The sequence below is a fragment of the Polypterus senegalus genome, chromosome 3 (genome assembly GCF_016835505.1).
Source record: "Polypterus senegalus isolate Bchr_013 chromosome 3, ASM1683550v1, whole genome shotgun sequence".
Lineage (NCBI taxonomy): Eukaryota > Metazoa > Chordata > Cladistia > Polypteriformes > Polypteridae > Polypterus > Polypterus senegalus.
In genome coordinates this window covers 178,011,695-178,026,964 of record NC_053156.1, presented here as the reverse complement: position 1 = coordinate 178,026,964, position 15,270 = coordinate 178,011,695, and the positions used below count along the sequence as shown (strand labels likewise).

General features: G+C 41.0%; 1 protein-coding gene across 1 annotated transcript in view; it reads left to right on the top strand.

The window, feature by feature from the left end:
- The window catches only part of LOC120525708 (atypical kinase COQ8A, mitochondrial-like), a 154,264-nt gene that overhangs the window by 80,556 nt on the left and 58,438 nt on the right, over positions 1–15,270 (top strand). The window lies entirely within an intron of this gene.

Below are 15,270 nucleotides of genomic sequence, written 5' to 3'. Positions count from 1 at the left end.
CGCAGAAAAATTATAACATCGAAGGAGGATTACACCGAGTATGGCTTTACCAAAACAATTATTGATAGGCGAATAAAGTATCCATTATTCATAAAGCTTCAATTGGTGATCTGTTTTTCTGCGTTAACCTCATATTTTTTCATAGTTCTTCTCAAACCAAGGGGGTGCAAGGGTAAAATGAATCGAAGTGCTGATATAGATATATATATATATAGAAATAGTTTTACTGTCAAATAATGCAAACAGTACGCGGCACGTGTTTATATATATATATAATAATTCTTATATATATATATATATATATATATATATATAATATATATATAATATATATATATATAATATATATATATATATATATATATATATATATATATATATATATATAATATATAATATATATATAATATATATATATATATATAATATATATAATATATATATAAATATAAATATAAATAGCTCATCAGGCAGTACACACTCACTGCACCCCCTCTCGGGAATTATGAACGGTGAATGTACGAGGCAGTCAGGATCGAACCGGGGACTCTTGATTTCAAATCAGCAATTCTTACTGCTGCGCCTCGGACACTATTGCATTATCCTTGAACCTTTTGTGAAAGAGTTTATTTTATCTTTGGACTTCAGGCTTCACACGTGATATAGTTTATGTCTACAATTTGTTATTTATTACTAAAATATGAAAAAATTTCTTTATTAACGATGTGTTTACACAGATTATTGTAGAAACGGAACACACATGAAATGCATGTGTTCCAAATAACAATCTGTTATTTCCACTCTAAAACTCCAGCACTTCATTACCAAATAATCAATGCATGACCTGGGAGAACTGTGCATGTTCTGTGGCGGTGGGGGGGATGAAATAGCAGGCTGCTTGCTGTTTGTCTTGATTGGCACATTTACAAGACAAAAGATGCTGATGGAGAGGTGCGAAGGGATTTAAGGTTGGCCGGATTTACGAGTTTCATAGGCTTTGGTAATTCTAGTGTTAGTGGCTTCTTAACACTGTCTGGCAGTTGATAGTGTTGACTCCATTACGACTTTTTAATACTTCTTATGAGATGTACTTTCGATTTACATACCTTTTCATTGTGTATTCAAACCTACCAGTTTTACTTCCTATATGAAATACTTTACATTTACTTACATTAAGTTATATCTATCATAAATCTGCACAAGCCTGTATGCTGTCCAAGTCCCTCTGCAATGATTCAGCAGATTATCTACCTGACTTGATATCATTTCCAAACTTAACCAGTTTGTTGCTTATATTCCTACCCAAACCATTTATATTTTAAATATAGCAGCAACCCTAGCACTGTTAACATCAGTCAATTCTTATAAGGTTCCTTACACCATAACCCTTTGCTTCCTGTGTCTGAGCCAATTCTGCACCCATCTACACATCACACCCTGAACTCCCACTTCTTTTAGTTTGATGCCCAACCTCTCATGTAGCACCTTATCAAGTGCTTTCTGAAAGTCCAGATAAATAATATCATATGCTTCACTTTTATCATATCCTTTTATTGCTCCCTCTAGCATGTTGGTAAAACATGACCTATGTCTTCTGAACGCATATTGACTGTTTCAGCTAAAATCGTCTTCTTGCCATGTGTTGCTCATTCTTACCCTTAATACTTACTTCCATTAATTTACCTGTGATGCATATTAAGCTTACTGGACTGTAGTTACTTAGATCTGCCCAGTCACCATTTTTATATAATGGGATATTTGCCATTTTCCAGTCCTTTGGAATTTCCCTAGTGCACAGTGACTTCCTAAAATATATGTCAAGGGTTCATATATTGAACTCACTAACCCCCTTAAGAGCTCAAGGATAAATATTATCTGGTACTGGTGATTTGTTTGATTTCAGCCTAGTTAATCTGAGCAGTAAAGCTCCCTCTTCAATTCCCAAATCATTCAGTACCTCCTTAGTAATCCCTGTTACCGCTGGGATGTTATCTCCCGTTAGGGGTTTCCACAGCGGATCATCTGTCCGCATATGGATTTGGCAAAACTTTACACCAGATGCCCTTCCTGACGTAACCCTCCCCATATATCCGGGCTTGGGACCGGCACGAAGAAACACACTGGTTTGTGCATTACTTCTAAAAACAATTTGCAGGGTTATCCCAGTTAGTATTTGGGTAGTCAGAGTTCCCATGACTATAATATCCCCCTTTAACTTTCCTTTATTATATTACCACAACGATGTACATTGCAATTATTGTCTACAATGGGAGGTCTATAACACACTGCTAAAATAAGGTCTCTTTCCCTAAAGCTTTCCAGACATAGTCATATGTTCTCACACAGATGGGGCTCATTGTCAAAATGAAGAGTACTTGCGTTTAAAATCTGTTTGACACTGTAAAGAAAGCAAAGAACAACGATAAAGTTTGGGGTGGGGGGTTCTACCCCATATATTGTAGAGTCGCTGCAAGGGAAAAGATGTGTAATACTTTGCCAAGTAGACATGAAAGACTGAGTCATAAAACAGAACTGAATTGCAGAGCAAAGTTGGTGGTTTTTTGTAGCTGAGGGGGAGGAAGAGGTGGGGTCATCTGGAGGGAAAAGGTGGAAGTGAGGGTGTTGGAGGGCGTGGTCTGGAGCCGGTAAAGAAAATGGACTAGGTTTTACTTGTTCCTGTAAGGCGGAAGAAGAGGCATTAGTACATGTGATTAGCCCCACACAGCCCCCACACAGCGGAGTTTCAATATTAACTAAACCCCCCTATTGCCTCCCATGTGCACATATTTGACAACATAAACGGCAACCCCACGCCCTTTTCTGTTTTGTCTATCCTTCCTAAAAAATGTGTATGCGTCTATGTCTTAGTTATTAAGCCAGGTTTCTGTTATTGCTGTAATGTCCTAAGTATGCTCTGCTACATACAACTTTAGTTCACTTGTTTTATTTTTGATACTTCTAGCATTAAGGCAAGCTATTTTAATGTGTTACTCATTTTACCTTTAGATTGAGTTCTAAACCTGGCCTGATCTAAACTTGGTCTGTCCTAAGCTCCCAGACCCCACCCCATACACTAGTTTAAACAATCGTCAACTTACCTGCTCATATGCCTATTTAACAGATTGGTACCTCTCCAGTTCAGGTGTAACCCATCCTGGCAGAACATCAGTTCCAAAAGCAGTCCCAGCGCCCCATAAACCTATACCATTCTACCCTTAACCAAGATTTGAACCACACATTAAGCCATCTAATCCCCTCAATATTACTTGGACTGGTGCATGGCACAGGTTGAACTTCAGAGAGGACTACCTTATCAGTTCTACTTCTTAGCCTGACACCTAACTCTTAAAATTCGATTTGCAGAACTGACAGACTACCTTTATGTATGTCATTTGTTCCAACATGGATGGTGATCACTGGATCCAACTCTGCTCTGGCCAAGAGCCTATCAGCCTTCCAGGAAGGTCTACCACCTGTGCACCCAGAAGGCAACACATCATGCAAAACTCTCTTGTCTCTGGATCAAATCTGTGCTTCAATCCCCTTAATCATTGAGTCCCCAACAAACAGTACCTATGTCTTTTTGAGAACTGATTTTAAGGTGACCCGTTGGGGCTCCTTATGCCTGCCTACCACCTCAGATGCTTCAAAGATACCGTCCAGCTCTCTAAGGATCTGATAAAGCTTTGACACTTCCAATTCTGGAATTCTGACCCACCTATCTCTACCTGTTTTTGTCTAGAACCTCCTCCCACATCACCTTGGAGATGGGTTGCACACTTATCTCTCTAAAAGACACCAGGGACAGGTCTGCCAATACTCTGCTATGACGCAGGCTAGCCAACTCCTCCTCCAGTTTAGCAACATTGAGCTCATGGTGCTGGATCAGCGTGCAACACTGGCTACTCTAAGCCATCCTCTAGAAAGTCCAACATCCAGCTGGACTTGTATGGCAATTTTTATTATAATTTAATGATTTAGCTTAAATGGTAAAACTAAAAAAAAATTGAGCCAAAGAAATTAAAGAACTGCTACTGTTATTTTACACCTTCTGCCCCCTTAAGCTCCTGTAATATTCTCTCCCTTGACTGCCTGCTGTATTTTCTTTCTGTGAGGTTAACCTTACTTTTCTCTTTCTGCCTCCTAACTTTGCGCTCCTCTTATCTTCTTCTTCTTTCGGCTGCTCCCATTAGGGGTTACCACAACGGATCATCTTCTTCCATATCTTTCTGTCCTCTGCATCGTGTTCTGTTACACCCAGCACCTGCATATCCCCTCTCACCACATCCATAAACCTTCTCTTAGGCCTTCCTCTTTTCCTCTTCCCTGGCAGCTCTATCCTTAGCATCCTTCTCCCAATATACCCAGCATCTCTCCTCTGCATATGTCCAAACCAATGCAATCGCACCTCTCTGACTTTGTCTCCCAATCGTCCAACTTGAGCTGACCCTCTTAATGTACTAATTTCTAACCCTATCCATCCTCGTCACACCCAATGCAAATCTGAGCATCTTTAACTCTGCCACCTCCAGCTCTGTCTCCTGCTTTCTGCTCAGTGCCACCGTCTCTAACCCGTATAACATAGCTGGTCTCACTACCGTCCTGTAGACCTTCCCTTTCACTCTTGCTGATACCCCTCTGTCACAAATTACTCCTGACACTTCTCCACCCATTCCACCCTGCCTGCACTGTCTTTTTCACCTCTCTTCCACAATCCCCATTATTCTTAACTCTTTTGATCCAAGTATTTAAACTCATCCACCTTCGCCAGCTCTACTCTCTGCATCCTTACCATTCCATTGACCTCCGTCTCATTTACACACATGTATTCTGTCTCGTTCCTAATGACCTTCATTCCTCTCCTCTCTATAGCATATCTCCACCTCTCCAGGTTGTCATCAGCAAACATCATAGTCCACAGGGACTCCTGTCTAATCACATCTGTCAACCTGTCCATCACCATTGCAAATAATAAATTAAAAACCCCACTGCCATCTCTCCTAAACACCTCCATGCTTCCATGGGTATGTCATCTGGACCAACGGCCTTTCCATTTTTCATCCTCTTCATAGATGTCCTTACTTCATGCTTGCTAATCCATTGCATATCCTGATTCACTATCTCCACATCATCCAACCTCTTCTCTCTCTCATTCTCTTCATTCATCAGACTCTCAAAGTACTCTTTACATCTGCTCAACACACTCTCCTCTTATAACTTACTTAAAAGCTCTTCAGTCACACTGTTTTTATTCCATTGTATTAATGAACCCTTTACACTGTCACTTTCTCAACTACTGTACTTTCCTGACCAGTAAGAACTAACTGTTCAATTTAGAAGAAAACTTGCTTTCTGAATACAGTGGAACCACAGGTCACGACCGTAATTCATTGCCAAACTCTGGTCGTAACCTGATTTGGTCATGACCCAAAGTAATTTCCCCCCTAGGATTGTATGTAAATACAATTAATCCGTTCCAGACCGTACGAACTGTATGTAAATATATATTTTTTTAAAGATTTTTCAGCACAAAAATAGTTTAATAATACCATAGAATGCACAGCGTAATAGTAAACTAAATGTAAAAATATTGAATAACACTGAGAAAACCTTGAGCTGAGAAAAGTAACATTGCAAGAATTCACGCTATAGCCTTAAGAACCGCTCACTGTAAACACTTTTTTTAAATGAGTTTTAAGCACAGGGAAAAAAATGAACATTTGAAAAATGTGTAATTTAATAAACAACCAAGAAAAGTAACATTGCTACAATTCACGCTACGAACCGAAAAATGAACATTTGAAATATCCGTAATACAAAAACTAACCATAAACAACCAAGAAATCTAAGCTTGCATTAGTCGAGTTCTGGCATAAAGGAAGTGGGTGGAGAGGAGGTTACAGTTTTGAGGGAGAGTCCGGCTCCGCAGTGGAGGGATGTTTTCCTTCAGGTGTTTTCTTTCTTGTGATTTCTTGGGTTTCTGGTGTTTTTAGCTGTTTAGCTGGTGGATCAGACTTCGCAACATTGCTGTTTATCATGTTTATCACTCTGTTCATAACTGCTTTGTCAGGGTGGTTCTTCTCGAAAAAATCCTGGCACTCGTTCCATTTTTCCATGATGGCTTTTGTCGCATCACTTTTTATAACCGCCCTTTCCTCTTCTCCTGAGGACTGCCCCTCGGTGTGCAACCTATGCTGCTCCTGCTGGAGTTCAGCGAGTTCCTCCATCGTCAGCTCCTCCTTGTGCATCGATGACGAGCTCCTCGATGTCCTCATTGTTCACTTGAAGACCCATGCTCTTGCTCATGGACACAATCTCATCCACAACAGGAGGCTCAAAGCTTTCTAAATCCTGTTCAGGAATGCATTCAGGTCAAAGTTTCTTCCAGGCCGAGTTCATGGTCCGGTGTGTGACATCTTCCCAGGCTTTATCAATGAGGTTGATGCAATGAACGATATTAAAATGGTTCTTCAAGAACTCTTTCGGAGTCAAAGAATTCTCCTCGGTCACATTGAAACACCTGACGAATAGTCCTTTAATGTAGAGCATTGTAAAATTTGAAATAACCTGCTGGTCCATGGGCTGCAGAAGAGGAGTCGTATTTTGGTTGTTGGGAACACGACCTTAATCTATATATATAATCTTCATTTGGATCTTGATATGTGTTTGTCCGTGAATGAATTAGAAGAAGAAGCACTAGATGGCAGTAGAGAGACAGCTAAAACATAGGCATTGCATTAAGAATCTCCTCAAGGCTTATACTACTGAAGACTGTAGTACTCCAGTCACACCTCAAAACACAGACATTCAAACTAAACAAATTGTTGTGCTTTAAATTAACTAAAGAGATCTTCATTTAGATCTTGATCTTTGTCCGCGAATTCCACACATGCGTAGACCACCTTCCAATTTAGTACGTTGTTGTTACTCGCGGATGTCAACAATGTGCCGGAATAACGAAAGGGGTGGTGGACAGTGTTACGCTGGTTAGCTCCTGAGGTCTGGTTAGAGAATGAGATTGCCAAAGATAAAAGGTATGTGCCTACGTAACATATGAATGAAAGAGAGACAGTGGGTAAAATGAATGACAACGTAACAGCACGTTCCGGAAATTATTATTGTTACGTTGTAGCCGGCGAGTGCTGCGCGTCTCACAGTTGTACCGTGGCTTGCTCACATGTCAGTGAAGTGATCCCTATTTATGCTTTAAAGAGCCTGGATACCTATGTGTCCCCCTTTTATAACCATTGCTCCATGTATATTGCCTTACTCTTTGGATTGCCACAAAGCAACCTGCGAGATTGGAGAAAGGTTGAGAAGACATCGTGAGAGGAAACGATAGCATCGTGAAAACGAGACGGACTGTGAACGGACAGAAGCAGAAATGCTCCTACACCACCACATAATTACTATTCGGACAGTGATTCCGAGTAGGCCGTTCCTATCGAATCAATGTCCAAGGGTTTTCTTTTGTAATTTTGTTTCCCTTATAAAAAAATCATAATGCTGTGCGATGAAGGGCCCAGTTCACGACTGGCAGCCGCATTTAAACAGGGACAACTTTAACAGACAACTTTAACACGCGCAGCGTAGTTGGGTGCACATGGCTAGTCATACTTCTTGACCATATCGTCAACCAAATTCGGAGGGTGTGCCCGGTGCATTGTCCATCAGAAGGCATTTTTGGCAGATTATTCTCTTCGAGATATCGCTTCATGGCGGGAGCAAAAGCCTTGTGCAGCCATTCCAAAAACAAGATCCTTGTGACCCAACCCTTCGTGTGTGCCCTCCACTTCACGGGCAGTCTGACTTTGTTTACATTGTGCTGCTTGAAAGCACGAGGGATCTCAAATTGGTTAACGAGTAGCGGCTTGATTTTTATGTCGCCACTAGCGTTAGCACACAGCAAAACAGTTAACCTGTCCTTCATTGGTTTATGGCCAGACATAGCCTTCTCTTTCTGGGTAATTTAGGTCCTCTTTAGCATCCTCTTCCAGAACAATCTGGTCTCGTCGCAGTTGAACACTTGTTGCAGGATGTAGCCTTCGTCCTCTACTAATTTTGTGAAATTTTTCACGAATTCTTTCGCAGCTGCTGCATTGGAACTAGCAGCCTCTCCATGCCTTACCACACTATGAATGCCACTTCTCTTGAAAAACTTTTCAAACCATCCTCTACGGGCTTTAAATTCGTCACTTTTGCCAGTCATAGAAGGATAGTTTTGCAGCAAATCGCTACTTATGCTATCCCCTGCAAGTTGCTTCTCATTCAGCCACACTAGCAACAGTTTTTCCACCTCTTCCAGTATTTGAGGCCTCTACCTGGTTAACACTGTGTAACTCCTTTTGCAACATCAGCTGCTTTGGACTCTTTCTGCTTTAGAATAGTTGAAATAGTAGATTTTGACATCTTGTACTCGGCGGCAAGATCAATAACATGAACGCCACACTCATACTTTTCAATAATTTCTTTCTTTAATTCGATTTCAATTTTCTTCATACCTTTCTTCTCACCGCTCTTCTTTTGCTTAGAAGCCATGGTTAACTGCAAAATTAATGCAAAAGCGCACAAAATATACTGTAGGGCACAAAGAGTTCACAGTGAAAGCATGCACGTCTGACCAAGAACAATGCACAGGGAGAGACTGAACACATGCAGCTCAGGAACCGGAAGGGAAATGAAATAGAGCACAAAGTGTTCACAGCGAAAGAACGCACGCACGTCTGACCGAGAACGATGCAACATGTGTGGAAATCATCGGCTCGTACAAACTGGAAGGAAAAACTGGCTTGTTCGTTAACCAAGTGTGTGGTCGTGAACAGATGCAAAAGTTTGGAGAACTTTTTGGTCGTAACCCAATTTGTATGTGTTCAGAGACGTTTGTGAACCGATGTTCCACTGTACCCCCTTACTTACTGTCATGTCTGCTTCTACAGCCTCTTGTAGCTGATTGGTGCCTTAATGCTGGCTGCCTGCCTACATACTGCTGAGCCCTTCTCTTTACTTCTTTGAAGTCAGGCACTGCCTTTTATTTACTTACAGAGATGCCAGTATCGGCTAATGCTGCTTACTGTTCTGCCTCACCAATGCTAGTTAATTATAGATAACAAGTGCCTTTTCCAAATGCTCCAGCAAATACTCAACTGCTTTTGCTCCTTTGTGGTTGGGGAAAAAAACCTAAAGGGAAAAGTGTTTTACAAATTCCCGCACAGTTCATTAGGGACAGCCAAAACACAAAGATTTTAGGATCAAAATGTATTTTTTAATTCATTCCCACACCACAGAATAAAAAACTCTCAACTCCTTCTCCTATCACTTGTGTAATACCATCCTTATGATGAAGCATGGTGGTGGTATCAGAATGATGCAATGCCAGGGACAGGAAGACCAGCCAGAATAGAAGAATGAATGAATGCAGCCAAATGCAGAGGAACCCTTGAAGATACAACCACATACTTGGACAGAGGTTCAACTTTTGTTATAATACTGATTGAAGCATACAGTCAAGAGAACAGTGGAGTGGTTTTGAGACAAGTCTCTGATTGTCCTTGATTGACCCAGCCAAATCTGAAACTTTTTAAGCTTCATAGAATATTTGTGAGGAGACCTGAAGATGGCAGTTCACAGATGCTTCCCATCCAATCTAATGAAGCCTGAGAGGATTTACTAGGAATAATAGAATAAACAGTCACAATTCAGGTGTACAAAGCTGAAGTCCCAAAGCTATGTTTGTTTCCAGAGGGGCTTTTATAAAGTACTTAATTAAAGGCCAGAATAGTTTTATGAATGAGAGATTTCAGTTTTTGATTTTACCGTATTTGCATTGTTTCTAAAAACATGCTTTCACTTTATTATGGGTTATTGAGTGTATCCATTTAAAATTAAATGTACCACACAATAAAGTGTGCAGAAAGTGAAGGGGCTTGAGTCCTCTGTATATATGTATATTAATATAGGTGTGTGTGAATATATGTTTTGTGAGATACTGTATATATTTTTTAAAAGTGAGTACACCCCTCACATTTTTGTAAATATTTCATTATGTCTTTTCATGGGACAACACTGAAGATATGACACTTTCATGCAATGTAAAGTAGTCAGTGTACAGCTTGTATAACAGTGTAAATTTGTTGTCCCCTCAAAATAACTCAACACACAGCCATTAATGTCTAAACCGATGGCAACAAAAGTGAGTACATCCCAAAGTGAAAAATGTCCAAATTGTGCCCAATTAGCCATTTTCCCTCCCCAGTGGCATGTGACTGGTTAGTGTTACAAGGTCTCAGGTGTAAATGGGGAGCAGGTGTGTTAAATTTGGTATACTGGAAGTTCAACATGGCAAAGAACTCTGAGGATCTGAAAAAAAGAATTGTTGCTCTACATAAATATGGCCTAGGCTATAAGAAGATTGCCAACACCCAGAAACTGAGCTGCAGCATGGTGGCCAAAACCATACAGCGGTTTAACAGGACAGGTTCCACTCAGAACAGGCCTTGCCATAGTCGATCAAAGAAGTCGAGTGCACGTGCTCAGCGTCCTATTCAGAGGTTGTCTTTTGAAAATAGACGTATGAGTGCTACCAGCATTGCTGCAGAGGTTGGAGGAGTTTATGGGGTCAGCCTGTCAACTTGTGTACCTGCTCAGACCATACGCCGCACACTGCATCAAATTGGTCTGCATGGCTGTCGTCCCAGAAGGAAGCCTCTTCTAAAGATGATGCGCAAGAAAGCCCACAAATAGTTTGCTGAAGACAAGCAGACTAAGGACTTGGATTACTGGAACCATCTCCTATGGTCTGATGAGACCAAGATAAACTTATTTGGTTCAGATGGTGTCAAGCGTGTGTGGCGGCAACCAGGTGAGGAGTACAAAGACAAGTGTGTCTTGCCTACAGTCAAGCATGGTCGTGGGAGTGTCATGGTTTGAGGCTGCAAGAGTGCTGCCGGCACTGGGGAGCTACAGTTCATTGTAGGAACCGGGAATGCCAACATGTATTGTGACATGGTGAAGCAGAGCATGATCCCCTCCCTTCGGAAACTGGGCCGCAGGGCAGTATACCAACATGGTAACGACCCCAAACACACCTCCAGGACGACCACTGCCTTGCTAAAGAAACAGAGGGTAAAGTTGCTGGACTGACCAAGCATGTCTCCCAACCTAAACCCTATTGAGCATCTGTGGGGCATCCTCAAACGGAAGGTGGAGGAGCGCAAGGGCTCTAACATCCACCAGCTCCATGATGTTGTCATGGAGGAGTGGAAGAGGATTCCAGTGGCAACCTGTGAAGCTCTAGTGAACTCTATGCCCAAGAGAGTTAAGGCAGTGCTGGAAAATAATGGTGGCCACACAAAATATTGACACTTTGGGCACAATTTGGACATTTTTCACTTTTGAGGGGACAGCAAATTTACACTGTTATACAAGCTGAACACTGACTACTTTACATTATATCAAAGTGTCATATCTTTAGTGTTGTCCCATGAAAACATATACAGTAAGTCCTCCTCGATCACGGGGGTTGCGTTCCAGAACCCACCACGATAGATGAAAATCCGCGAAGTAGAAACCATATGTTTGTATGGTTATTTTTATATATTTTAGGCCCTTAGAAACTCTCCCACACTGTTAACATTATTAGAGCCCTCTAGACATGAAATAACAACCTTTAGTCAAAAGTTTAAACTGTGCTCCATGACAAGACAGAGATGACAGTTCTTTCTCACAATTAAAAGAATGCAAATATATCTTCTCTTCAAAGGAATGCGTGTCAGGAGCAGAGAATGTCAGAGAGAGAGAGAGAGAGTGAGCGAGAGAAAAGCAAACAATCAAAAAATCAATACGTGCTTTTGTGCTTTTAAGTATGCAGAAGCACCACGATAAAGCGCCATTTTTTAGAGGAGCGTCCGTGTCCTCTATGCCAGGGCTATTCAATTACAAATTCAGTTGGGCCAGATTGTCAAACCAAGAAGGTTAGCTGGGCCAGTCGTTTTAGCGGCAAAGCAGCTCGTAATGACACATTTTAAAACCAACACAAACAAATTTATTGAAAAACATAAGGTTTATTCGTTGTTTCTCTTTTAACTTTGGTCAGTTTGCAGAGCAAAAGGTGCATACAAAAAGAGCTGAATTAACAGAATCTGAGGTGGCTCCTATTTTTTCCACTTACAAAAGAAAAAAAACTGACCTAGGCTACATATCTGACCTATCTGATCACAAAGTGCATAAAACAAAATAGTGCACGGTAGTAGGCTATTAGAAATAACATTGTTTCCTTTTGAAACAAAATAAACAACTTGCACACATTTGACCCAGGAACATCTTAAAGTGCATAAAATAAAAAGTGCACAGTATTCACAACTATAACAACACTGAGGGAACATATTTTAAATCACCATGTGTGATTAGGCATGCCTCTGTTACGCATCCCACATTATATTGATGTATTGTAGGCTACAGTTACCCTGCTGACTTAGTGGGAGAAGTGACATTTTTTGTTTTGAACGAGAGCAGTGACTTTAGGCTCGTAAGTTGTCAATGCAATTCGAAGGCATTGGTGGAGAGTATGGTCAGTCAGGGAGCAACGAGTTGCTTTTATGGAGTTCATGTGTGAAAACTTGACTCACATGTATATGTTGATCCAAACATACTGAGCATGACGATCGCTACTTTCTTAATGTTAGGGAACTGATGTGCGTTGACATCAGTCCAAAACATTGCAGGCCCGTTAGTGGAAAGCTGCTGTGCCATGGTTACAGATGACTGCATGTCAACAAGTTTGAGTGTGAATTTCCCCTCGTCAACCAGTTTCTTAGCTCTGGCGAATAAGTCCCATTCTATTGCAACAGTGAACGGGTCTCTGACAAAAACGGCCAACTCTGTGGGCAGATCAAGTCCATTCAATCGACCAGCAAAGTTATTTTTCAACATCGCAATGAAATCTGTCATCACATCCGTGATTTGTGCGGGGGATGAGATGCATTTGCGGAGTGTCGGAAAATGCAGCATTCGCCTGTGCTCAAATCATTTGCAAAAGGTCCAGTTTAACTTGGAATGCGCGCATCTGTTCCACAAGGTCGATGACAGTTTTGTCTCTGTCTTGTAGTCTCAAATTGAGATCGTTCAGGTGTTTGAATATGTCGCTCAGAAAGCAGGCATCGGCCATGAAATTGTCGTCCAGTATGCAAATCAAGTGCGTTTCTGCCTTTTTGCTTGAGACCGCGAAAAAATTAGTGCTTTGCCTTTGGACAGCCATCTCACGTCATTGTGCAAAAGAAGGTCGTGGTGCTCAGCAGACATTTCTGACAGCAGCATGTGGAATAAGCGGTGTTGGAGGCTTGATGTGGAGCGAATAAAATTAATTATAGACATAACGCTGTCCATTGTCGTTTTGCGCACAACACCGCCTGATGCACAATGCAGTGTAAGGAGATCAACTGAGGTGCAACAGCGGACCAACCAACTTGCTTCCAAACCATTCACTTTCCCTGTCATGGACGGAGCCCCATCTGTCACAAGCATGCACACACGCTTCATATCCAGACCATTGTCTTTAAAAAAGGCGGAAATTTTCCCAAAGACTATATCGCCAGTTGTGTGTCCTTCTAACGGCAGTAGGCCGAGCAGCTCTTCTTGGAAGCATTTGCCATCAAAAAAACGGACATATATGCACAACTGAGCAGTATCAGTTTTGTCTGTGGACTCATCTACTGCTATAGACATAGTATCAGCTTTCATCAGGTCTCCTAACAGTGTTTCATACACATCTGCAGCAAGAATTTCAACCCTACGAATGTTTGAAGTATCTGACAGGGGTACGTTTTTTATAGCAGATACCACGCTCATTTTTATTTTATCGTCATTTATCACCTCATTCATGACAGCCAGCATACAGTCCTTCACGGTTTCAGAGTCTGTGAATGGTCTTTTCTTTTTTGCCAGTATCCAGGAAACACGAAGGGATGCTGCAGTTAGGGTTACCACTTTTAATACAAAAAAATAAGGGACGCATACTGCAGCAGGGGCCACATCCCTTGGGGGCCAAGCGCAATTTCATTCTTAAATACGGGACGATTCCGTATTTTAAAGGACGAGTGGCAACCCTAGCTGCAGTAGCTCTCTCTTGGGCTTTGAATGACCGCACCATGGTAGTACTGCTCCGGTTGTAAGATGCAATCAAACTCTGCACTTTTGCAGCCCTCTCTTGAGATCCCTCTGGAAAATTGGTGCGAAAAGTGTGGTGTTTCTCAACATGATGCCTCCGCACATTGTAATCTTTAAATACTCCAACGCAATCATTACAAATTAAACACATCGTTTGGCATTTGGATGTGGCGGTAAAATAAACAAGTATTTGTCAGTCCAGGCAGGGTTAAACTTACGGTTTTCTTTGGCAATTTTACGTTTCAGTGTTGAGAAAGACATATTGATAGTAATCTAAGCTACTACCGGCATGCACTGCATTGTTTGCGTGTTGCAGGCTACGTAATTTGCGTAGGAATGCGCGTTTTTGGCGGGACCATAGACATAATAAATACTTTATGTTAATATACTATATATTTATATTAATATAATATATATATATTAAATTATATTATAATATATATATTAAATTATATTATAATATATATTATATTATAACAATTTATGAATAATATATATTAATTTATTATCTATGAGCGGAACCACGGGCTGGACCACTTGGAGGTTGATTTTGGGCCGCATGTGGCCCGCGGGCCGCCAATTGAATAGCCCTGCTCTAGGCAAACAGCCCCTCTGCTCACACCCCCTCCGTCAGGCGCAGAGAATGTCAAAGAGCGTGAGAGAGACAGAGAAAAGCAAACAATCAAGCACCGCGTGGGAAGCATATCGCCATTCATTGAGGAGTTTTAGTTAATACGTAATACATGCTCTGATTCGGTAGCTTCTAAGCCATCCTCCAATAGCATCCTTTTTATGAAATCAACTGGGCAAACAAACTGAGGAAGCATGCACCATAAATTAAAAGACCCATTGTCCGCAGAAATCCGGGAACCAGCGAAAAATCCATGATCTATATTTAGATATGCTTACATTTAAAATCCACGATGGAGTGAAGCTGCGAAAGTCGAAACGCGATATAGTGAGGGTTCACTGTAATAAAATATTTACAAGATTGTGAAAGGTGTCCTCACTTTTGTGAGATACTGTGTGTGTGTGTGTGTGTGTGTATGTATATATATATATGTGTATATATATATATATATATATATATATATATATATATATATTTTA